Source organism: Peromyscus leucopus, unplaced genomic scaffold (genome assembly GCF_004664715.2).
Source record: "Peromyscus leucopus breed LL Stock unplaced genomic scaffold, UCI_PerLeu_2.1 scaffold_1364, whole genome shotgun sequence".
Taxonomy (NCBI): Eukaryota; Metazoa; Chordata; class Mammalia; order Rodentia; family Cricetidae; genus Peromyscus; species Peromyscus leucopus.
Window position 1 is genome coordinate 1 of NW_023504517.1, and position 25,000 is coordinate 25,000.

The following is a 25,000-nucleotide window of genomic DNA, read 5'->3' on the forward strand; positions in this document are numbered from 1 at the left end:
CAGGGACTCTGCCCTAACCACAGGAGGGGCCAGTGGGGCTGGGAAGAGCAGGCTGTCATGTGGACAGGGGTCTGCTAGAGGAGCCAGCAGATGCCCTGTGCCCCAAGAGAGAGCTCATCCTCAGAGTGGGTCCAGTCCAACACTGCTTGTGTGTCCTGTCCATATAGGACAGTGGGACATAAGGACAGTCCTTGCCTGTGTCCAAATCCACTGGTAGGTGAAGAGTCAGAAATTCTGGGTTGTCCTTTCTAAGCCCTGAAGTGTTTTCAAATCTCCCGATCCTTCCCAGGTAACTCAGCAGGATCCAACAGAGTAAATGCCTTTGGGGTCAACCAACCAGCACACCTCTCTGGTGTCCAGGGCGGCTCCATCGAGATCCCCTTCTCCTTCTACTTCCCTGGGAGTTGGCAGAGGATCCACAGATGAGGATTCTCTGGAGATGGAAGAACTTCCATGGGGAAATTTATCTACAACTCTTCCTCGGGTTTCATACATGAGCATTTCAAGAACCGTCTCTTCCTGAACTGGACACAGCCTCAGACATCCGGAGTCCTCAGAATCCTGGACTTGAAGGAGAAGGACCAGACAGTGTACTTCTGCCGAGTTTCTCTGAACACAAGACATGGCATGAAGGTGTGGCAGTCAATTATGGACCCAACTCACCATCACTCCTGGTGAGCACATCCCAGGTCAGGCCCTGGTGCCCTGACTTCCTTGTACCATAGATGTCATTAGAGATCCTACACTTCTGTTCCTTCCCACAGACTCCTCTCATGTGTTCTGTCCCCTCCCCAGAGCTCTGACAACTCCACCTTTCCTCTTCCCCACAACCATCCCCAAGCCTTAGCTGCTCTCTCTGAGCTGCCCCTCATTGCCCTCAGATCCACCCCACCCCAGCCTCAGCTCTTCCCAGATGGCCCAGTCTCCTGCTCCTTTCTCCAAACTGACTACCGCCCTGCCCACCCCACCCTCGTTGACACAAATCCACGTGGATCTGGCCTCTCCAGGACGGAGCAGCCTTCACCTGGTCCTGTGTCAGGGTCTCCGTTAGATCTAGACTTTACACCATATCTCGTGCCTTCCACAGTAGGTGCCTTCTGGTCCGTGAACCCCTCCTCCTCTGGGTCCCCCACTTCACCAGTCTCTAGACACATCCCTCACCTCTCCCTGCCCCAGTTTCTTTTTTCCCTCCCTCATTTCCCTCTTCCCTCCTTCCTCCCCATCCCCACCTTCCCACACAGACCCTCATGTTCTCACCATGATCAGGTTCTCTGGTCACTTCTCCTCCTCCATGGCAGCTGTAACTGCAGCTTCCACACAGAGTGCACACAGGCCCAGCCTAGTCACTGTGTGGACATTACCCAGCACCTGTCACCACTGCTGGGCACTCTCATGGTCATTATACAGAGAGACACAGAGACCAGCAGATTTCAACACTGCCCAAGTCATGCTGGTGAGGAACAGCCCTGAAAGGACCCTTTACCTCCAAGCATCTCTCAACCAGTAGACACATGGCCTCTGCTCGAGTTCACACTATTGCTTAGCCTCCTTCTGTCTTGATTTTGTGGACATGTGTAATATGGTGTAACATGCATGCTGTGTGTGTGTGTGTGTGTGTGTGTGTGTGTGTGTGTGTGTGTGTGTGTGTATGTGTACATGTATCCATTTTTTGTACTTGGGAAGGCCAGTATGAACATTAGGATCCTCCTTAGTAAGACCCACCTTCATTCCTTGAGGCAGGGTCTCTCACTGAACCTGGAGCTCACTGTTTGGGCCAGGCTGATGGGCTGTGAAGCCCATTGATCCTCTTGTCTCCATCTCCACAGTGTTGTGGTTACAGGTGCTCACGTGGTCTGTCTTACAAATAAGGTGAATGACATCTGAGGAAGGAACATCCCAAGGTTAACCTCTGACACACACACAAACACACACACACACACAACACACACACACACATTCATGTACCATTATGTGCTGCAAAAATTTAATAAAAAATACATTTTAGAAAATAAAATATAAAATTAATAGTCAAATAATAAGTATTAATTACATTGCCAATTCTCAGCAGTGCCAGTGATAAGTGGGTTTGTCTCTTCCAGATTAGATCCACCTGCCTCTGGCAAACCATCCTCATCTTAACCCTGTGCTGGTTCAGGATAAACTCCACAGCCAGAACTGACAGGCACCTTACATCTGCATTTCCTGTGTCTCCTACATGTTTCCCTAAATGCTCCTGTTCTTCCAGCCTCCTCCCTCTTCCTCCTTTCCAATGTCTCCAGCTTTGGTGATAATCTATTAAGTGCTTGTAGAACAATCAATTTAAGGCAGCCATGCCTTTCTCTGCTTCAGGCAGACACACCATGTTTTTTCTTTAGCAGGACTTCAGATGGTCCCCAAGGCCACGTGCACACTAGACATTGAGTTATACCTCACTCCACTATGACTTCTTCCATCTGTATTTTTAAAATTAATTCACTAACTGAATATTCCTGCCCATTGTTTTTAAAATATTAAAATTAATGATAAAAAGACATTTTTATTTTCTTTCCATTTTTTTAAAGACAAAAATCTCATGTAGTCCATGCTGGCCTCAAACTTGTTATATAGCTGACGATGACCTTGAACTTCTGACTCTTCTGCCTCCACTTCCAGAGTGCTGGGATCACAAGGGTGTGTGACCACTCCTGTGTGCAGCACTTGAGATGGACTCAGGGCCTCGTGCACCCTAGGCAAGCACTCCACCACTGAGCTGCATCCACAGACCTCAAAAGAAATGTTTTATCCGAGCAAAATATCCTCATTTAGGGCAAAGATATCACACCTGGAGAAATATGTGCAACAAGTATTGAAAAGAACCTGTGGTTGGCTTATTAATTCTCTTTCCATAATTTCATTTTTGTAGCCAATTCAATATTACTCTCCTTTGCAATTTTCTCTTTGGTGTCTAAGCAAAAAGACTTCGTGTGATCTCTCTCTCTCTCTCTCTCTCTCTCTCTCTCTCTCTCTCTCTCTCTGGAGGTCTTTCTCTGGGCTGAACTCACCAATGGTCTAGGCCAGCTGGCAGTGAGCCCCAGGCTCTGCCTATCTTCCCCCTGAAGTGCTGGATTACAAGTGCATGGCAACACACACAGGTCCCTGGGGATGCGACTCAGGACTCTGTGCCTCAAAGGTGACCTAGTTTGAGTTTCTATTGCTGTGAAACACACCATGAAAAAAGACTTGTGGAGGAAAATGATTATTTGGCTTACACATCCCAATCACGTTCCATCATCAAGGGGAGTCAGGGCAGGAATTCCAGGCAGGAACCTGGAAGCAGGAACTGAGGCAGAAGCCATGGAGGGGTGCTGCTCACTGGCTTGCTTTCCATGGCTTGCTCAGCCTGCTTGGATTATAACATCCAGGACCTCTGCCCTGACATGGTACCACCCACAGTGAGCTGGGCCTCCCACATCAATCACCAATCAGGAAAATGTCCTACAGACTTGCCTACGGGCAATCTGATGGAGGCATTTTCTCAGTTGAGGTTCCTCTTCCCAGATAACTACAGCTTGTGTCACATTGACAAAATAACTAACCAGGACACAAGGCAGGTACTTGAGGACTGAGGCATCTCCTCGGTTGCTGACCTGTCGTTTCCCCCTCAGGACACACTTTCCTAGTGTCTGACTCTATCCTTGTCAATGGCTGATGTGACTGTTCCCATCTGTGTTAGTATTCTACCACTGTACTTCCAACACCTTTGTTTTTTGCTTTGTTCTTTTGGGACATTCTGGGAGAGAAGGTAATATATATGTATACATCAACGTGTGTGTGTGCACGCCCCCCCCCACACACACACACACACACACACACACACACACACACACATTTGCCTACACTCCCTGCTAAAATTAGGACAACAAAGGAAATTCTTTTTAAAAAGGTCTGGTACTGAATAGCAATGGTTGGCTGCTCCACAGAATGAATGTGCTGTAAGCCACTGAGCTGTATATTGCAGAGTTCAAATGATATAGCTTATATTACATACATTTATACCAACAAAAATGAATTTTTTTTTTGACAAGGACTCACTATGTAGCCATAGCTGGCCTGGAAGTTGCTATGTAGACCAGGCAGGCTCTAACACACAGAGATCGGCCTGGCTCTGCCTTCAGAGTGCTAGGATTAAAGGCTGGTGCCACCACTGGCCAGTCAAGATGAACTTTCTTTTTTTAATTAATTAATTACTTAATTTATTATTTATTATGTATACAGTGTTATGCCTGCATGTGTGCCAGAAGAGGACACCAGATCTCATTATAGATGGTTGTGATATATGTGGTTTCAGGAGTTGAACTCAGGACCTCCTGAAGAGCAACCAGTGCTCTTAACCATTTGAACCATCTCTCCAGTCCAAGGTGGCCTTTCTTAAAGTGGTTTGGTGCATAACTGTAATCCTAGTAGCTGGGAGGTACTGAGATCAGGAATGTCATTACTACACACAAGGTCAAGGCCAGTCTGGGCTACAAGGACTTTAAAAAAATGTTAAGAGTGGTTCAGAGCATTGGCTTTGTGATTGTGAGGACCAAAGTTCAAATTCAAACACCCACATAGGAAGCTGGGTGTCCCTGCATATGCTGTGACACCAGTTCCAAGGAGGTGGAGGCAGGAGGATTGCTGAGTTTGTTGGCTTTCAGCCTAGCTGATTCTGAAGCCCCCATTTCACAGAGACCTGCCTCTGAGGAACAGGTGGAGAATGTTGCAAGAGGACACCAGAAGCCTTTCTGGCCTGCACATGAATAATCAGGCACACGTCTCTATCTGTGTGTGTGTGTGTGTGTGTGTGTGTGTGTGTGTGTGTGTCTGTGTGTGTCTGTGTCTGTGTGTGTGTCTGTGTGTCTGTCTGTCTGTGTACACAGGCTCATCTGCTTGTGTGTGTAGGTTCCTGTATGTTAACTCACAGATATATACTACACACATACATAAAATAAATGGAAAAAGATTTTTAGTAGTGTTCAATGACTTAAATGTTTCACGCATTTATAAAATGAATTTTGATCATATCTACATCAAAATCGAGCAGTATCTTCAGCAATCCGTTCTTACCATCTAGCTATGGGGGCATCCAAGAGCAGTGACAGTAGTCTATATTGTACAAGGGGTCTCTGGACCTTGCTGACCCAGAGGGAGGCAAGCCGTGCCCGGTCCTGAGATTTTCATTCAATAACTCAGATCTTTAGAGCAGCATTGTCCACACTTGCCGGCTACTTCTGTTCTAACAAGAACTTTATTAGAAAATGACTGTTTAGCCGGGTGGCAGTGGTGCACACCTTTAATCCCAGCACTCGGGAGGCAGAGCAGGCTGATCTCTGTGAGTTCGAGGCCAGCCTGGGCTACAAAGTGAGTTCTAGGACAGGCTCCAAAGCTACACAGAGAAACCCTGTCTCGAAAAAAACAAAACAAAACAAAACAAAAGACAATGACTGTTTTTTGATCTGTGTGACTTAGAGATTGCTCTTTGTAAGAGATGACATGAGGGTCTGAGGACATTCCTACCAGGAAATAGAGAGTTGTCCTTGCTCACCCATTCTCAGGCTCAGCAAATGTTCTCTTCTTCCTGTGTGAGCTTCAAAGAGCTGTTCCTCATTCCGCACCCCCCAAAGGAGACAAGATGCCCATGTGTGCCCCCATATTCAAGAAGGACCCACTTGTTCTTGAGTGCAGGATCAGAACCTGGTCCCAGCAGCTCTAACAAGCCAGGCTTGGCCATCTGTTCCCAATGGGACAATTAAAGAGACAGTCACAGGAAAAGCAGAGCAAAGAGGTTTACACGGCATGGCCATACTGGAGGTTCAGTGACAACTCCATAGTTGGGGCTTTGACAGGTCCTGACATGAGGTTTAGGCTTAAATAGAAGACAAGACATGTGCAGAGCTGAGCAGTCCCAGGTCTGGTGTGGCCCAGCCCCCAGTGAGCCATCACTGTCTCTGTCCAGTCTCTCCTGCAGGTTGATCTGAGGAGTTCTCAGGACTGTGTGAACTCTCTTTCTGGGAGACCAGTTCTTCCTCTGGCTGTCTCCAGACTTCAGCCTTTTCCTTCTCCCAGCATGAGACTCCCTGGGTGACCCCAGTTCCCTGGAGTCCATTGCTTCAGTAGTCTGAGGGGCAAGGAGTGCAGCAGAGGCATCCTCAGAGCATCATGCCTGCCAGGGAAGTTCCATGCTGACCTCCTTTGTCTCCTCCCAGCCCCCAGGACCACCTCTCCAAGCCCCACCATGGCAACTTCTGCACTCACCAGAACTGCACTCTCCAGAGCCACAGAAGAGAAGAAGTGCTGGAAGAGTCAGACCCTGGGTCTGGGAACCAGAGTTGGGTTGGCAGTGGCTGCTGCTGTACTCCTGGCTGGGGTTTTGGGGTTGACAGTGTTCCTCAGGTGGAGGAGAAGGAAAGGTAAGTGGTCCGAGACTGCACCCCATCGCACTTCCTGAGTGTTTTCACAGAACAGTCCACACCAGAGTCCTTGAAGGGGATTGACGAGAGCACAGATGTGAATCCTCAGGGGATGGCTGAGTCAGGAAAGTGCTGCCATGCAAGCTGGAGGTTCCATGACCACACTCCATGTAATCCCAGTGCTGAGGAGGTGGAGACAGGATGATCCCTGAGGGAGGATGGCTGCTATACTGTCCTAACTGGTGAGACTAGGTCCCAGTGAGAGACTTGTCTTTAAAAAGAAGTAAGGTGGTCAGATTTAGAGGAGCAATACCTAAGGGTGGATTCTTGCCTCCCCAGGGCAGATCCCTGACGGCCTCCTCCTGAGTCCCAGTCAGGCTCTGGGCTTGAGCTTAGAGTACCTGGGGTCTGTTTGCTGCTGTGGTTTGTTTGGTGACTGCAGCCCTGCACTGCTAACCTCACTGGGATTCTACCTGAAGCCGCTTCCTCAAGTGAGGTTCTGCAGGGCTAAGTCTGTGAACGCACAGTCCAGTCATGGCTCAGTTCATCTCTGTTGACTTAGTCACAGGTCATCAGTCCTCCCCTGTGGTTACAGAGGAGAAAGGGGCTGCCCAGGAGAAACCTGGGGAGGGGAAAGCACCAGGGACCGGAGGTCGCCTCAGCAAAGCTGTATTGCTCCACTTCCCAAAGTCTGGCTTGAAACTGGAGGATCACATGTGGATGAACATCTGGTTTCTCCAGTAACTGCATGGTGATGGCAGAGCCACCCAAGAGCTGAGTGTTCATTTCAGAAAGAGCTGTGGTGTTGACAGACAGGTCCGAGGAGAGACAGGTGGTTAGAGGAACTCAGAGGAAGAAAATAACATAGGATGTCAAAGAATAAATAGTGACAGCCAGAGGCGGAGAGATGGCTCCGGAGGTCAGGGCACTGGAAATGCTCAGAGCCCACATGCCCAAGGAAAGAGCTGAGTCCTGGACATTGTCCTCTAACACACGCATGCCATAGCATGTGCATACACACACACGGTAAGTAAATAAATATACTACGATAAAAAAAAATGAAAACAATGACAGCCAACGGTGATTCACACCTCAGTCGGTGCACCTGGGAGGTGGAGGCAGGAGGATCTTGAGTTCAAGGGTAGCCTGGACTATATGAGAATTTATCTCATTCCCCTCTCTTCAATAAATTAACCAGGAAAGAGCTAGGAGTCCTGTAGAGGACACTCTCTGTGCTTCCAGGAAAGGGAAACCATCTCAGGAACTCTTGAGCAGTGTGGTGCATGTGGAGGAGGCAGGAGATGACCAGAGGGAACCTGGTAAGTCAGGTCCCCAAGCCTCTGATACCAGAGGACAAATGAAGTGGCCACCTCAGCGCCCTGCTATGATGACATCAGTGTGTGTAAAGGTCTCAGATGGGGATTCAAGAGGGTCACTGAGACAGATTACTGGGGAGGAAGGAGTTTACTGAAGGTTATCGATGCTATGGACAGACAGGAAAGTAGATATCAACATGGCAGGGCACTCTAAGGAGATTTCAGGCTCCACCCACATGGCAGGGACTCCAAAGAGGGAAGGGGTGTTCTTTTTATGTCCTTCTGAGGATAGGGGTGGTTTCAATGCACAAGCTGAACCAGAAAGGAAAGAGAACAGGATGTGTGGTCACTAATACCGTCATTGACTAAAATCACTGCCCAGGTGAGAAACCCTGGACCTGGATGGAAGCAGGTCAGCTGGAGAGAACAGAGTCTGGACAGCAGTGTCTCTGTGAGAGGTGAAGGGCGGTGCTGTGCCCTGAGCAGCAGCTGGATTCTGACATCACAGTCTTAGGGTGCAGAGAACAGACTGGAGGGGACCAGGCTGTGTCACTTTGCCACAGTGGAGCTGCACATGGGGATGAATGGCCAGAACCAGGAAAATGTCGAGGCAAAAGCTTTCAGACTTTGTGATTAGCCTGGTGTGGTAGTGCATGTCTGTAACTCCAGTGTGTGGAAGGGGCAGGCAGGAGGATCAGTAGTTCAAAGTCATCCTTGGGTGTGGAAGACCTCAAACAAACACTCAGTGATTAGATGGATGACATGGGGACCAGAGAACAGGAACAAGTCTAAGTGTGTTGAGAAACACTCTGGTGAAACCACCAAGCCATATAGGGACTGAAAGATGAAGTCTGTTTGAGAGTGTGTAATGGTGGTTACTTTTCCACTGTGGTGATAAAACATCAGAATCAAAAGTAACTTGTGGAAGGAAGAATTGGATTTGGCCTGCGGTCCCAGAAGGAAGGTTAATAATGATGGGGCAGCTGAAGCAGGACACTGAGAAGTCACATCTGCAACACATGCAGAAAACCAGGGAGAAAGCTGGAAGTGAGGTGGGGCATTATGTTCTCAAAACTCACCCCACGTGACACACACCTCTTCTAGAAGGCTGCACCTCCTAAATAGTCCATAACCTCCACAATATGACCAAGGGTTCAAATAGGTGATCCTGTGGTGAAGATTTTTCACTCAAACCTGCACAGCGGTGGGCTGACCAGGTGATTTGTGGTTACAGTTGAAGTGCCTGTGTGGATCTAACAGAGCTGTCCAAAAAACAAAGAACAACAAAGAAAAGTGTGCTTATAAGTCAAAAGAGAAAACACAGAGAGATGGATCAGGAGTGAAGAACACTTGCTGCTCTGTCAGAGAACCTGAGTTCTGCTCCTGCATCCACATCAGATAGTTTACAACCGCCTGTAACTCCAGCTGCAGGCCAGTCTAAAGCCCTCTCCTGAATCCCACAGGCATCTACTCTCATGTGCACATAAATTTAAAATTCTAAAAACAAAACAATAACAAAAAACTTTAAAAGCTACAGTAGCTAAATGAATAATAGACTTTTTAAAAAGAAATACGGTAGCCCTCAGGTGGAGAAAATCGACTCCTGCGGGTTGCCCTCTGACCTCCATACAAACTACGGCACCCCCTACCTCATAATAAATAAGTGGCAAAAAACTGTGGTCATTAAAACAGCATAGTACGGACCAAGACAAACAGACCAGTAGAGTGAAATATAACCCAGAAAAAGACGGTCTCTAAAGGCACAAAAAAAGAAGGTGTGTGAATGCAGAGTAGATGAGGCAGGTGTGGAGTGAGGGAACTCAAGGTTGGTGAAGGAAGCAGAGGAGACAGGGGTGGACATGGACCTAGCAGAGATCTGGGGAGGTTGCTGTGTAGGACACAGCCCAGCAGAGGGAGCTCAGGCTCCTCTCTGACTGCCTGGGGCAGGTTCTCTGCTCCCCTGTCCTCTGAAGGTGGTCTGCACACAGAGGACAGCTGAGAGGGATGGTGGAGGATCAGCACTGATGTCACACTGACACTGTTTCTTCCCCACAGGACAGAGGACTAAAGCCGAAACCCCAGCCAGGTGAGCGCCATCCGGGTCCTCTGCAAGAGCAGCCAGCGCGTTTAACCACTGAGCCATCTCTCCAGCCCCTTCGAATAACAATTTTTTTTTTTAAAAAAAAAAAGGAGAAACACACCCTGGGGTCTTCACTAACCACTGACTCATCCTGTCTGCTCCCTCCTTGTCCTCTATGACCTCAGGATCCTCAGGCACCAGATTCACACACTGACAAGGAGTTCATGGTCTTAGGAGTCTCCTTCCCAGAGAACAAACCCACTTTAGACCTCATTCTTCCTCCCTCTCTCCTTCCATTTTCTGGGCTGCCCTCTCTGTCTCTGTGTCCTCTCAGCCTTGAAGATCTGTCTGGATTCAACAGCTCTCCCATCCTTCCCTTTCTTCTCTCTGTCTTTCTCTATGGTCAGTGAGCCCTGCTGCCCCAGAATCCTTTGTTCCAGATCTTCCACATCTCTTGCTTTTTTCTCTCCACCTCCCAACCTCTCCACCCTTCTCTCCTGCCTCTTCTTTTCCTACTGTGCATGGCCTCCTCTGAACCTTCCTCCTCTATCGGGGACTATGGGGGTCCAGGCCCTCGATAGTCCCCTCCCAGGGTCCGGGAAGAATCTACAACCAGCTGATAATTAACCTTTGATGAAAAGAAATGAATCTATGTACACGAAACTCCTTAGTTCATACACTTTGTTATTCTGTGATAGTTCTCTCTCTGCACAGTTTCTATTCTGCTCTCATGTCTAGCTCCTTTCTTGCTTGATTTCTCTCTATGTTTATCTACTGTTCCCTCTAGGTTCTACCTGGATGATTCACACAGAAACAGGAAGGGTTGAGCCTGTTCTCTGCCACCATTGTCATGGGAAAACACAGCTGGGTATAAAATCAGAGTCTGAATACTGGCGACACCATCAGGAACTGCAGTCTAAAGAATCACAAAGCCTGTCCTGGGAGGCTGTGTTTACTCAGGATGAATACTGGGTAAACGTGTGGTGGCAGATCAGCTGTGAAAGGTGTCTTTAGTGATTTGTGTGTGTCGGTGTGCAAGTGAATGTATGCACTCATATAAGTAGAGACACTCCCCCATGGTCACATGTATGTAAAAGCCTGATGTGTGCATACCAAAGCCCCAGGCTGCTTTCCCATACAAAGTGCCTCTCCCATGTGAAAGCATCCTGGCTGCAGGGTCCAGTCACTGCTATTGGGGGTAACGGGGTTGGCACTGCAGGAGACTGATGGCAGCATCCTGGACAGAAATCATCCCTCAGAAGGGTCCCTGTGGGGATTCACTGAGTCCAGGACTTGAAACTAGAACAGACCCATGACTTGGAATTAAGGACCCAGCAGGTAGCAGCAGTGAAGAAGAGCTCGAGGGGCAGCTGGGATCATAAGTGAATGTTGCTGCTCTGAGTCTTTGCCCACTTCATCCAAAGAAGGTTCTAGAACAGCCACAGCTAAAGGGGGTCACTCAAGTGCTTTGTGGGAACAGTGTCCTGCGAACCTAGCAGCTGATCTCTGAACTTTGAGGAGAGTTCAGAGGCTGCAAGTAGCAGGCAGACTGAAGTCGGTGTGGAGTCCAGTCAACTGGCCATATGGAAGTCATGTGACATGTGCCAGGGCTTTTCTGATCCTTGGCATCCTCTTCTGAGGTGTGTGAAGGTTGGTGGGATGTAGAAAGTCTCCTTCAGAAACTGGAGCAGCTTTGGATCACTGTCTAGGGGAGGGAGACGATCACCCAGGAAAACCAGGGTAATTACAGACTCGGCAGCAGCGAGCAGGCCAGGGCGAGAGTGTCCACTGGGCCTTGGTTCTGCTGGGTGCTGTACAGAGTCCCTGAAGGACAAGAAGAGGACAAAGAGCAGATGGTGGTGTAGACACTGAGCTAGGGCTGGGGACTGAATGTGTTTCCTCATCACCTCCATCCTCACTGTGTCTGAAGTGAGAAGAAACTGACCACTTCTGTGCCTGAGATTACTAGAGAGACAGGCAGACAGACAGACAGCATGATGGGAGACACAATAAAAAATAGATTGGGCTGTTGGCACACACCGTTAACCCCAGCACTCGGGAGGCAGAGGCAGGCAGATCTCTGTGAGTTCGAGGCCAGCCTGGTCTCTAAAGCGAGTTCTAGGAAAAGGCGCAAACCTACACAAAGACACCTTGTCTTGAAAAACAAAACAAAACAAAACAAACAAAAAAAATAGATTGAGGAGGAAAATGGCAGGAGAGGAAGATCTCTAGAGGTGTTGTGAAAACAATAATTACAGGCCACATAGGAAATGGGTAAGACTGGATAAGACAGAAGGTCAAGAAGTAAGAGAGAAGAGCCAGGCATACAAAGGTCAATTCCACATCTTCCAGCTAAAAATATGGGCTGGGCTCAATGTCACAGCCACCCTGACAGTGACCACAGGGCGGATCTTCTGCAGCATGGGAAAGAAGAAGCCAGAATCATGAAGGAAGTTGCTGGTCACAAGGAGGTGGAGATGGGGAGGTCCTGCCCCACTCTGTCCTCCACATGAGAAGGTCCAGTGCATCTGGGTCATCTTATCATTATTCTCTTGACTCCTGGGCACCCCAGGGTCCCTGCACAGGGCTCCTCTCCTTCCTGATGGCTCTGCTGGTCTCACTTCCTGGAGGGAATCAGGCCATGGCTTGGATCCTGCTTCTGCTGATGTCAGCTGCATGTCTGCAAGCTGGTGAGTGGTGGGGACCTTGTTAGCAGGGACTCTGCCCTAACCACAGGAGGGGCCAGTGGGGCTGGGAAGAGCAGGCTGTCATGTGGACAGGGGTCTGCTAGAGGATCCAGACAGTGCTGTGTGCCCCAAGATAGAGCTCATCCTCAGAGTGGGTCCAGTCCAACCCTTCCTTGTCTGTCCTGTCCTGTGTGGGACAATGGGACACAGGACTGTCCTATGGATAATGGCTCAGGAAGCACTGAATTGTCTTTTCCATTCCCTGAAGAGACTTCAGATTCTCCCCATCCCTCCCAGGTAACTCTGCAGGATCCAACAAAGTAAATGCCTTTGGGGTCAACCAACCAGCCCTCCTCTCTGGTGTCCAGGGCAGCTCCATCGAGATCCCCTTCTCCTTCTACTTCCCCTGGGAGTTGGCAGAGGATCCACAGATGAGGATTCTCTGGAGATGGAAGAACTTCCATGGGAAATTTATCTACAACTCCACCCCACCTTTCATACATGAGCATTTCAAGAACCGGCTCATCCTGAACTGGACACAGCCTCAGACATCCGGAGTCCTCAGAATCCTGGACTTGAAGAAGAAGGACCAGACAGTGTACTTCTGCCGAGTTCATCTGAACACAAAAGAAGGAATGAAGGAGTTTCAGTCGATTCCTGGAACCCACCTTACCATCACCCATGGAGAGCACAACCCAGGTGGTCCCTGACTTCCTTGTACCATAGATGTCATTAGAGATCCTACACTTCTGTTCCTTCCCACAGACTCCTCTCATGTGTTCTGTCCCCTCCCAGAGCTCTGACAACTCCACCTTTCCTCTTCCCCACAACCATCCCAAGCCTTAGCTGCTCTCTCTGAGCTGCCCCTCATTGCCCTCAGATCCACCCCACCCCCGGTCAGCTCTTCCCAGATGGCCCAGTCTCCTGCTCCTTTCTCCAAACTGACTACCGCCCTGCCCACCCCACCCTCGTTGACACAAATCCATGTGGATCTGGCCTCTCCAGGACGGAGCAGCCTTCACCTGGTCCTGTGTCAGGGTCTCCGTTAGATCTAGACTTTACACCATATCTCGTGCCTTCCACAGTAGGTGCCTTCTGGTCCCGTGAACCCCTCCTCCTCTGGGTCCCCCCACTTCACCAGTCTCTGGACACATCCCTCACCTCTCCCTCCCCCAGTTTCTTTTTTCCCTCCCTCATTTCCCTCTTCCCCTCCTTCCTTCCCATCCCCCATCTTCCCACACAGACCCTCATGTTCTCACCATGATCAGGTTCTCTGGTCACTTCTCCTCGTCCATGGCAACTGTAACTGCAGCTTCCACACAGAGTGCACACAGGCCCTGCCTGGTCACTGTGTGGACATTACCCCAGCCACCTGTCACCACTGCTGGGCACTCTCGTGGTCATTATACAGAGAGAGACATGGAGACATGAAGAATGCAAGCCCTGCCCAACAGTATGCTGGTGAGGAACAGGCCCCGTAAGGACCCTTTACCTCCAAACATCTCTCAACCAGTAGACACATGGCCTCTGCTTGAGTTCACACTATTGCTTACCTCTCTTCTGTCTTAATTTTGTGGAGTGTGTACATTTGGTGTAAACATGCGTGTTTGTGTGTGTGTGTGTGTGTGTGTGTGTGTGTGTGTGTGTTTGCATGGGTTCACGTGTATGTGGGGGGGGTATTTCATTTTTGTGTTTGGGAAGGCCACAGTGGATGGTCATTGGGATTCCTCCTCTAGTAAGACCCACCTTATTCCTTGAGGCAGGGTCTCTCACTGAACCTGGAGCTCACTGTTTGGGGCCAGGCTGATGGGCTGTGAAGCCCATTGATCCTCTTGTCTCCATCTCCACGGTGTTGTGGTTACAGGTGCTCACGTGGTCTGTCTTACAAATAAGGTGAATGACATCTGAGGAAGGAATGCCCAAGGTTAACCTCTGACACACACACACACACACACACAACACACACACACAGAGATACACAAACACATACACACATTCATGTACCACTGCTGAAAATAAATTATAAAATTAATAGTCAAATAATAATCAATTATCATTAATTATATCACCAATCCTCAGCAGTACCAGTGATAAGTGGGTTTGTCCCTTCCAGGTTAGACCCACCTGCCTCCCTGGCAAACCAGTCCTCATCTTAACCCCTGTGCTGGTTCAGGATAAACTCCACAGCCAGAGCTGACAGGCACCTTACATCTGCATTTCCTGTGTCTCCTACACGTTTCCCTAAATGACTCCTGTTCTTCCAGCCTCCTCCCTCTTCCTCAAATCCCAATGTCTCCAGCCTTGGAGATAATCTATTAGGTGCTTGTAGAACAATCAATTTAAGGCAGCCATGCCTTCCTCTGCTTCAGGAAGACACACCATGTTTTTTTTGTTGTTCCCAAGGCCACATGCACACTAGACAAGGGCTCTGTCATTGACTTACACCTCACCTCCACTGTGAGTTCTTCATCAGTATTTTTTATCAGCATTTTTAAAATTAATTCATTAACTGAATATTCTTGCCTATTGTTTTTAAAATAATTAAATTAATGATAAAAAGACATTTTTCTTTTTTTTCCATTTCTTTAAGACAGAGTCTCATGTGTCCATGCTAGTCTCAAATTGCAATATAACCTAAGATGGCCTTGAACTCTTTCCCAAGAGCTGCGACCAAAATGGCGTTTCACCACTCCTGTGTCCCCTGCTTGAGATGGACTCAGGGCCTCGTGCACCCTAGGCAAGCACTCCACCACTGAGCTGCATCCACAGACCTCAAAAGAAATGTTTCAAAAAAAAAAAAAAAAGAAATGTTTCATCCGAGCAAAATATCCTCATTTAGGGCAAAGATACTGCACCTGGAGAAATATTTGCAACAAGTATTGAAAAGAACCCTGTGGTTGGCTTATTAATTCTCTTTCCATAATTTCATTTTTGTAGCCAAATTCAATAGTACTCTCCTTTGCACGTTTTCTCTTTCAAGTCTAAGCAAAGAGACCCCTAGTGATAGATTTCTCTCTGTGTCTCTCTTTCCCTCTCTCTAGCTCTCTGTCTCTCTGTCTCTCTTCTTATGTTTCCTTTGATGGATCTTACTCTGGGCTGAACTCACAAAGTAGCCTAGGACAGTTGGCAGTGTGTCCCAGTGACCTGACTATTTTCCCCTTGAAGTACTGGGATTACAAGTGCATGGCAACACACACAGGTCTCTGGGGATGCTGGGAAGAGGAAGTGTTGGATCAGGAGTCCTCAGGCAGATACAGAGGACACATGATGAGACTGCCCTACTGAGAAAAGGTACCAAGTTAAATATAGATAAAAATTATGGGTTAATTTAAGTGTAAGAGCCAGTTAGTAATAAGCCAGAGCTACCAGCAGAGCATTTATATATAATTATATTAATATAATATATATTAATTATATAAGTCTCTGGGTGGTAATTTGGGAAGCAGCTGCCAGGTATTTAGGAGTTGTTGAAGGGAGAGAAACTTCCACTTACACAAACCAAAGCCCAGGCTGCTCTTCACAGGAAGTGCCCAAACCCTGTGAGAGCATCATGGCTGCAGGGTACAGTCACTGCTATTGGGGAAATGGAGTTGGCACTGCAGGAGACAGATTGCAGCATCCTGGACAGAAATCATCCCACAGCAGGGTCCCTATGGGGGTTCAACAGAGGACTTGAAACTAGAACAGAGCCCATGACTTGGGATGCAGGGGCCAGCAGGTGTCCTAGTTCGAGTTTCTATTGCTGTGAAAAACTCCATGACCAAAGAACTTAGGGAGGAAAAGGTTTATTTGGCTTACACTTCCCAATCTCGTTCAATGCTGACTTCCTTTGTCTCCTCCCAGCCCCCAGGACCACCTCTCCAAGCCCCACCTCTGCAACTTCTGCACTCACCAGAACTGCACTCACAGCCACAGAAGGGAAGAAGAGCGGGAAGAGTCAGACCCTGGGTCTGGGAACCAGAGTTGGGTTGGCAGTGGCTGCTGCTGTACTCCTGGCTGGGGTTTGGGGTTGACAGTGTTCCTCGGGTGGAGGAGAAGGAAAGGTAAGTGGTCCAAGACTGCACCCCATCAGACTTCCTGAGTGTTTACACAGAACAGTCCACACCAGAGTCCTGAAGGGGATTGACGACAGCCCAGATGCGAGGGTCAGGGCATGGCTGAGTGAGGAAAGAGCTTGAGTCCTGGATGTTGTCCTTTAACACACCCACACCATGGTGTGTGCACACTCACACACATGGTGCATAAAAACATCTAATACAATTAAAAAATGAAAACACTGACAGCCAGTGGTGATCCACACCTCAGTAAGTGCACCTGGGAGGTGGAGGCAGGAGGATCTTGAGTTCAAGACTAGCCTGGATTATATGAGAATTAATCTCAACCCTCCTCCTTCCACAAAATAGAAAAGGCCTGGTAGTCATGTAGAGGACACTCTTTGGCCTTCTAGGAAAGGGAAACCATTTCAGGAACTCTTGAGCAGTGTGGTGCTGGTGGGGGAGGCAGGAAATGACCAGAGGGAACCTGGTAAATCAGGTCCCCAAGTCTCTGATACCAGAGGAAAAATGCAGTGGCCACCACAGCACCCTTCTATGGTGACATCAGTGTGTGTGAAAATCTCAGATGGGGATTCAAGAGGGTCACTGAGACAGATTACCGGGGAGGAAGGAGTTTACTGAAGGTTATTGATGTGATGAACAGACAGAAAGTAGATATCAACATGGCAGGGCACTCTAAGGAGATTTCAGGCTCCACCAACATGGCAGGGGCTCTAAGAGGGAATGGGTTTCTTTTTATGTCCTTCTGAGGATAGGGGTGGTTTCACTGCACAAGCTGAACCAGGAAGGAGGCAGGAGAGGGAACAGGATGTGTGGTCACTAATACCGTCATTGACTAAAATCACTGCCCAGGTGAGAAACCCTGGACCTGGATGGAAGCAGGTCAGCTGGAGAGAACAGAGTCTGGACAGCAGTGTCTCTGTGAGAGGTGAAGGGCGGTGCTGTGCCCTGAGCAGCAGCTGGATTCTGACATCACAGTCTTAGGGTGCAGAGGACAGACTGGAGGGGACCAGGCTGTGTCACTTTGCCACAGTGGAGCTGCACATGGGGATGAATGGCCAGAACCAGGAAAATGTCAAGGCAAAAGCTTTCAGACTTTGTGATTAGCCTGGTGTGGTAGTGCATGTCTGTAACTCCAGTGTGTGGAAGGGGCAGGCAGGAGGATCAGTAGTTCAAAGTCATCCTTGGGTGTGGAAGACCTCAAACAAACACTCAGTGATTAGATGGATGACACGGGGACCAGGGAACAGGAACAAGTCTAAGTGTGTTGAGAAACACTCTGGTGAAACAACCAAGCCATATAGGGACAGAAAGAGGAAGTCTGTTTGAGAGTGTGTAATGGCGGTTACTTTTCCACTGTGGTGATAAAACATCATAATCAAAAGTAACTTGTGGAAGGAAGAATTGGATTTGGCTTGTGGTCCAGAAGGAAGGTTAATAGTGGAGGGGCAGCTGAAGCAGGACACTGAGAAGTCACATCTGCAACACATGCAGAAAAAAACCAGGGAGAAAGCTGGAAGTGGTGGTGGGGGCAATACAGTTCTCAAAACGCACCTCCAGTGACACATAACTCTTCCAGAAGGCTGCACCTCCTAAGTGGTCCATAACCTCTCAAATATGACAAAGATTTCAGATAGGTGAGCCTGTTATGAAGATTTTTCATTCAAATCTAACCCTAACCTAACTCAAACAATTAAAAAATGAAAACAATTTAATTGTTTGGGTTAGTTAGGAGTGGGCTAACCAGCTGAGTTGGGGATCTATTAGACGTGCCTGTGTGGATCTCACAGAGCTGTCAAAAAACAAACAAATAAAGTGTATTTATAAGTCAAAAGAAAAAAACATAGAGAGATGGTTCAGGAGTTAAGAGCACTTGCTGCTCTGGCAGAGGACCCCAGTTCAGTTCCCAGCACCCATAGGGAGCAGCTCACAACCTCCTGTAAGTCTAGCTTCAGGCACCCAGGGCTCTCTTCTGGCCTCCTTGGACATGGGAACAGGATGGCAAACACAATCATGCACACATATATATACACACACAAATGAAAATAAATCTCTAAAACTAAAATTATAATCTAAAAACACATAGGGAAGGCCGGGCAGAAGTGGCACACGCCTTTAATCCAGGCACACAGGAGGCAGAGCCAGGCGGATCTCTGTGAGTTGGAGGCCAGCCTGGACTACAGAGCAAGCTCCAGGACACGCAAAGAAAAAAAAAAAAAACTACACAGAGAAACTCTGTCTCGGGGGGGGGGGGGGGCAGTGAAAAAGCCTAAACTAAGGCACCAAATGACTTGTTCTCCAAAACACAGTGGCTGACATTGTTGAAAGAAAGAGGAAGCGGGTGAGTAGGAATCATCTCATTCTTAAAATGGAAAAATTAGTTCAGATGTCTGTATTAGGAGGCTGGAGAGACGGATCATTTGTTAAGAGCACTGGCTGCTCTTGCAGAGGACCAGGGTTTGATTCCAGCACCCAGACAATGGCTCACAATAACCTGTAACTGCTGTTCCAGGGGATCTGATGCCCTCTTCTGACTGCCACAGGGACCAGACACATGTGTGGCAAACAGAAATACCAGCAGGCAAACAGTCATACAATAATAATGAATTAAGGATTTTTTTTTAAAAGATGTCTGTACTACAAAAATAATCAGTAAATTCAATATAATTCTTATCTAAAGTACAATGGGAGTTTTGAAAAATAATTCATCTTCTCAAATTCACATACATTCTCGAAAACAAAATGAAATAAAATAACAACAAAAATGGCCAGTAATGGAGCACCCCCGCTGTCTGATCCCAGAGTTTATCAAAGTTGCAACAGGAGGCTGGAGGGATGGCTCCGCAGTTAAGAGCACTGGCTGCTCTGGCAGAGAACCTGAGTTCTGCTCCAGCACCCACATCAGGCAGTTTACAACCGCCTGTAACTCTGGCTCCAGGCATATCGATCGGAAGCCCTCTCCTGAATCCCACAGGCCTCTGCTCTCATGGCATCTACACCAAAAGAGGTGCAGATAATTTTAAAATTCTTAAAGCAAAACAAAACAAAACAACATCAACAAAAAACTTTTAAAGCTACAGTAGCTAAATAAATATAAATAAATAAATGAACAATAGATTTTTTTTTAAAAAAGCTACAGTAGCCCTCAGAGGGTAAAAGGAGTCAGTGTGGAAGCCTGGGAGCCACATGGTGAAAAAAATCAACTCCTGCAAGTTGTCCTCTGACGTCTATAAAAACTGTGGCACACTCCCGACCATATAATAAATAAGTGACAATTTAAAAAAACTACAGTCATTAAAACAGCATAGTATGGACCAAGACAAATAGATCAGTAGAGTGAAATATAATCCAGAAAGAGACGGTCTCTAAAGTCACAAAAAGGAAGGCTGGTGAAGGCAGAGTAGATGAGGCAGGTGTGGAGTGAGGGAACTCAAGGTTGGTGAAGGAAGCAGAGGAGACAGGGGTGGACATGGACCTAGCAGAGATCTGGGGAGGTTGCTGTGTAGGACACAGCCCAGCAGAGGGAGCTCAGGCTCCTCTCTGACTGCCTGGGGCAGGTTCTCTGCTCCCCTGTCCTCTGAAGGTGGTCTGCACACAGAGGACAGCTGAGAGGGATGATGGAGGATCAGCACTGATGTCACACTGACACTGTTTCTTCCCCACAGGACAGAGGACTAAAGCCGAAACCCCAGCCAGGTGAGCGCCATCCGGGTCCTCTGCAAGAGCAGCCAGCGCTCTTAACCACTGAGCCATCTCTCCAGCCCCTTCAAATAACATTAAAAAAGAGAACCACACACAGGACTCTTCACATCTCCCTAACCACTGACTCATTCTGTCTGCTCCCTCCTTGTCCTCTATGACCTCAGGCTCCTCAGGCACCAGATTCACACACTGACAAGGAGTGCAGGGTCTCAGGAGTCTCCTTCCCAGAACAACACCCACTTTAGACCTCATTCTTCCTCCCTCTCTCCTTCCATTTCCTGGGCTGCCCTCTCTGTCTCTGTTTCCTCTCAGCCTTGAACATCTGCCTGGATTCAACAGCTCTCCATCCTTCCCTTTCTTCTCTCTGTCTTTCTCTATGGTCAGTGAGCCCCGCTGCCCCAGAATCCTTTGTTCCAGATCTTCCACATCTCTTACCCTTTTCTCTCCACCTCCCAACCTCTCCACCCTTCTCTCCTGCCTCTTCTTTTCCTACTGTACATGGCCTGCTCTGAACCTTCCTTCTCCAACCCCTTTTTTCTGAGAAATGGTCTCATTTAGTCTAGGCTGGCCTCTAACTCACTCTGTAGCCAAGGATGACCTTGAACTTCTGATCTTTTGCCTCCACCTCCCAACTGTTGGAAGGACAGGCATCGAACCACACCCGGTTTATGAGGTGCTGGGATGGAACCCAGGGCCTTGTGCAGATAACTCAAGCATCCACTAGCCACACTGCATCCCAGCTTCCTCCATCTCTCCTCTCCCTGTGGCTTCTTTGGCCAGATGCCCTTCCTCCAGTCCCATCTCAGGTCCTTTCTTACAGAACCCAGCCTGAGCACCTACCAGGAGATCTAAAACTTTCTTGTCTTCTAGTTTTCCAGGTAGTGAGAGAGAATAGACTCGGTTCTTCCTATTTCTAGTCTCTTTTCCCGCCCAGGGCAAGCCGATTTCCTAGAATGACTCCCTTCAGCTAGTGCTGAGAGACCTCGGCCAGGCCACCTTCCCAATGGTCTCTCATTCTCTTCCAGAGAAGATCTAATTCTGAGGGCCAAACACCGTGATGTCATCTTGAGTCACTGAGGATGGCAGAGACCATTGAGAGGGATCCAGCTCCTGTGTGTGTGTGTGTGTGTGTGTGTGTGTGTGTGTGTGTGTGTGTGTCTGTGTGTGTTCTCCAGTGCCATCCACTCTTTTAAATAATTATGTTTATTGCATTTTGTATGTTTGCGTGCATGTGTATCCATGTGTGTGAGTATGACTTGACATGGCCCACATGTGGAGGTCACAGGACAACTTCTGAGAGCTTTCTCTTTCCTTCCACCTTGTGGATCCTTGGGATGAAACTCAAGTTGTCAGTCTTGATGGTCTGGCCTTACCCACAGTCATTTCACCTTGGGTTTTGGATCTTTGTTATTGCTGTTGTTATTGTTTGGTGTGTTTTGTTTGGTTTAGTACAGACAGGGTCTCCCACTGGTCTGGAACTCACAGTTGGACCAGGTTGGTTGGCCAGTGAACATCAGGAGTCCCCTGTCTCCACCTCCTGAGCACTGAGATTACAAGCATGCACCACCATGCCCAGTTCTGTGTGTGTTGTTACTGTTCCTGTGTGTGCACATGTGCAGGTGCACATCCACGTGTCCATGTGTGTAGAAGCCAGAGATCAATGGTGTGTCTTCCTTAGTAGCTCTCTGTTCTCTTTTGTGTTCCTGCATGTATGCTGTCTCTGTGTGCACTTGTGCATGTGTGTAGAGGCCAGAGGTCTATGTTGTAACTCCCTCAGTTTCTCCACCTTTATTCAATATTTATTTTGAGGCAGGGTCTCTCACTAACCTGAGTTCATCAGTAGGGCCAGGCTGCTTCAGGGATCCTCCTCTCTCCATCCCACTCTCCAGGCACATCGTGTCCAGCTTTTTTCACATGGGTCCTTGGGGATCTAAATCTGGGTCTTCGTGTTTGTGAAGTGGGCACTTTGCCAGCTGAACCATCTCTCCAGCCCTCCACTTTATCTTTTGAGACAGGGTCTGTCCCTGAATCTAGAGCTCATCTGTTAGTCCAGGCCAGTGAACTCCAGGGATGTATCTGCCTGTCTCTGCTTCTCCAGCATCCAGCATCCTGTGGGTCCTGGGTCTGCAATCAGGACTTCCTGTTTATGTGACACTTACTTACCTAACTGAGCCATCTCTGCAGCCCAGCACCTGATGTCTTAACCCTTTCCTGTCCAGATTCTGATATGTTGTCCATTTGTTCCTGTGCAGGGACCTCATTGAAAACACTGACAATGTTGAACCTGAAGGTAAATTCTGCCAGCTTCCTGTTTCCCCACCTAGCTCTGCCTTCTTCTCCCAAGACCCCACACTTACATGAGCATCCCTCTGTATTTTCTCCCTTCCCTCCTTCACCCTGTCCCTCCCATGTAACCAAGGTCCTCACCTCACTGTTGGAACTCCCAGCCATCTGTCTCCCTTCCTGTCACATCTTGACTTCAGCACTCTGTGTTCCTTTTCTCTAGGACAATATATGGACCCCAAAGAGAACCCCAAGGTAAGCCACTCAGACTCAGGCCTGAGGGAAGTTAAAGGGATGTTGAAGAAGGAGGCAGAAGGGTGGAGGCTGCAGGTGGGCAGGACACTCAGGCTGCAGCTGCTGCAGAAGTGGGCAGGACACTCAGGCTGCAGCTGCTGCAGGTGTGGGCAGGACACTCAGGCTGCAGCTGCTGCAGGTGTGGCAGGACACTCAGGCTGCAGCTGCTGCAGGTGTGGCAGGACACTCAGGCTGCAGCTGCTGCAGGTGTGGCAGGACACTCAGGCTGCAGCTGCTGCAGGTGTGGGCAGGACACTTAGGCTGCAGCTGGGACAGGTGTGGCAGGACACTCAGGCTGCAGCTGCTGCAGGTGTGGGCAGGACACTCAGGCTGCAGCTGCTGCAGGTGTGGCAGGACACTCAGGCTGCAGCTGCTGCAGGTGTGGGCAGGACACACTGCAGGCTAGCAGCTAGCTGCAGGTGTGGCAGGACACTCAGGCTGCAGCTGCTGCAGGTGTGACAGGACACTCAGGCTGCAGCTGCTGCTTTATGGTGGCCACAGCTGCACTGCTGCCATCCAACCTCTTGTCCCCGCAGGATAACAACATCGTGTACGCCTCCATTGCCCGCTCAAGCCCAGCCTCCCCAGGAACACCACCCTGCAGCCCGTCCATGGGAACCCCCAGGAAGAGACTGTGTACTCCATCGTAAAGGCCAAATGAGTGGGTCTGGGTGATGATCTCAGAGTCACCTGTGCTTCTAGTGAGAAGACTCCCAGCTTCCACTGATACCCACAGCCAGAGACAAAATCTCATGGGTCACTGATACCCATGGCCAGAGACAGAAATCCACATGTCAGGGCGTTTGAGCTCAGAGAAAATCAGAAACTCCAGTTCCCTTTTTTAACTTCCTAGATCTTCCTCACAAAAATAAAACAATCCACAGAATTTGCCTAAATGAATCTAATTAAGAGTCACTCATGTGACCCTTAACTTCTGGCCCTCTAAGATCCCCTCCTCTATCACTTTTTTCTAGCTGCCCAAGGCAGGGGATCCCCAAATGCTGGCAGCCTGTCTACAAGATGTACACCCACATCTGGGAGGGTAATAACCAGCACACACTGTGACTGGTTCCCATGGACCACCACACTGGACATCAGCAACAACCCTAGATAGATGGTGTGAGACAGGGAACTAAACACCAGATGGTCACAATGCTTTCCTAAGGCCATGTCGCCCCCAGGAAGTAGGGAAGTCAAGACCACAGAGATGCTTTTCTGAAGGTTCCCCAGGCCTGGGTCCTGCTGCTGTCCCCAGCCTCCTATACCCTCCAGAGAAGCAGGTTGCCATAGCGACATGAAAGGAAGCACAGCCTAAGCAGTGGACCCAGAGACCTGCTTTATTACCCATGATGCACAGCTCTGACCTGAAGCATGGAGCAGGTCACCAACCCCAACATTCAACATCTGCTCAGGATCACTGAGAGGCAGTCAGCAGTAGAAGGACCAGAGCACACTACTCCTCAAAGAGGCCCGCCAGGAACTCTTCTGAGCCATCCCTCTGCTGCGACTCCCCTCTCTCCTCTGCCTCTCCAATGTCTTCCATGAGTTGTTCCAAGTCCAGGTCACTGGAACCATCATCTTCAGGGGGGAAACTTGCTGCCTCCTGTGTCAGGGGCTCCTGAGGCCCAGGACATTCCTTTCCCAGTGGACAAGCCCTGTGTGGAGCTGGTGGAAGCAGGGCACTTTGAATCAGTTTTAATTGCTTTCTCCTTGGGTAATTCGGTAGCTGAGGCCTTGCTTTCAGGAGCCTTAAATTTTTTTTTAGGGCCTAAAGAAAACAAAGGACAAAGTTGAAAGTCCCTTTAAGTCAACCTATCCTGATGTTTTACAAGCCAGATCTGGATTCTTGTGTTTAAAGCATCTGGAAGGATAGTCTTCATCAGAATTCGGAACATGGGCTTTCAGGTCACACTTGGACTCCAGCCTTGTGTTAGCTGTGTAGTCAACATGGGTCTTGAACAAATCTGAACACTCCTGAGCCCTACTTACTACAGTTGTATCTGAAATGTGAAGGAGCTGGAAAGACGGCTCAGCAGTTAACAGAACTTGCTGTTCTTGTAGAAGACTGTGTTTCAATTCCCATTGCTCACATGGTGGCTCATAACCACCTGTAACTCCAGTTCCAGAGGATATGACACCCTCTTCTGGCCTCTGT

General features: G+C 48.7%; 1 pseudogene; it reads left to right on the forward strand.

The window, feature by feature from the left end:
- The first annotated feature begins 9,799 nt into the window (after positions 1-9,799).
- Positions 9,800-23,745, forward strand: LOC114688350 (annotated as a pseudogene).
- The last annotated feature ends 1,255 nt before the right edge of the window (positions 23,746-25,000 follow it).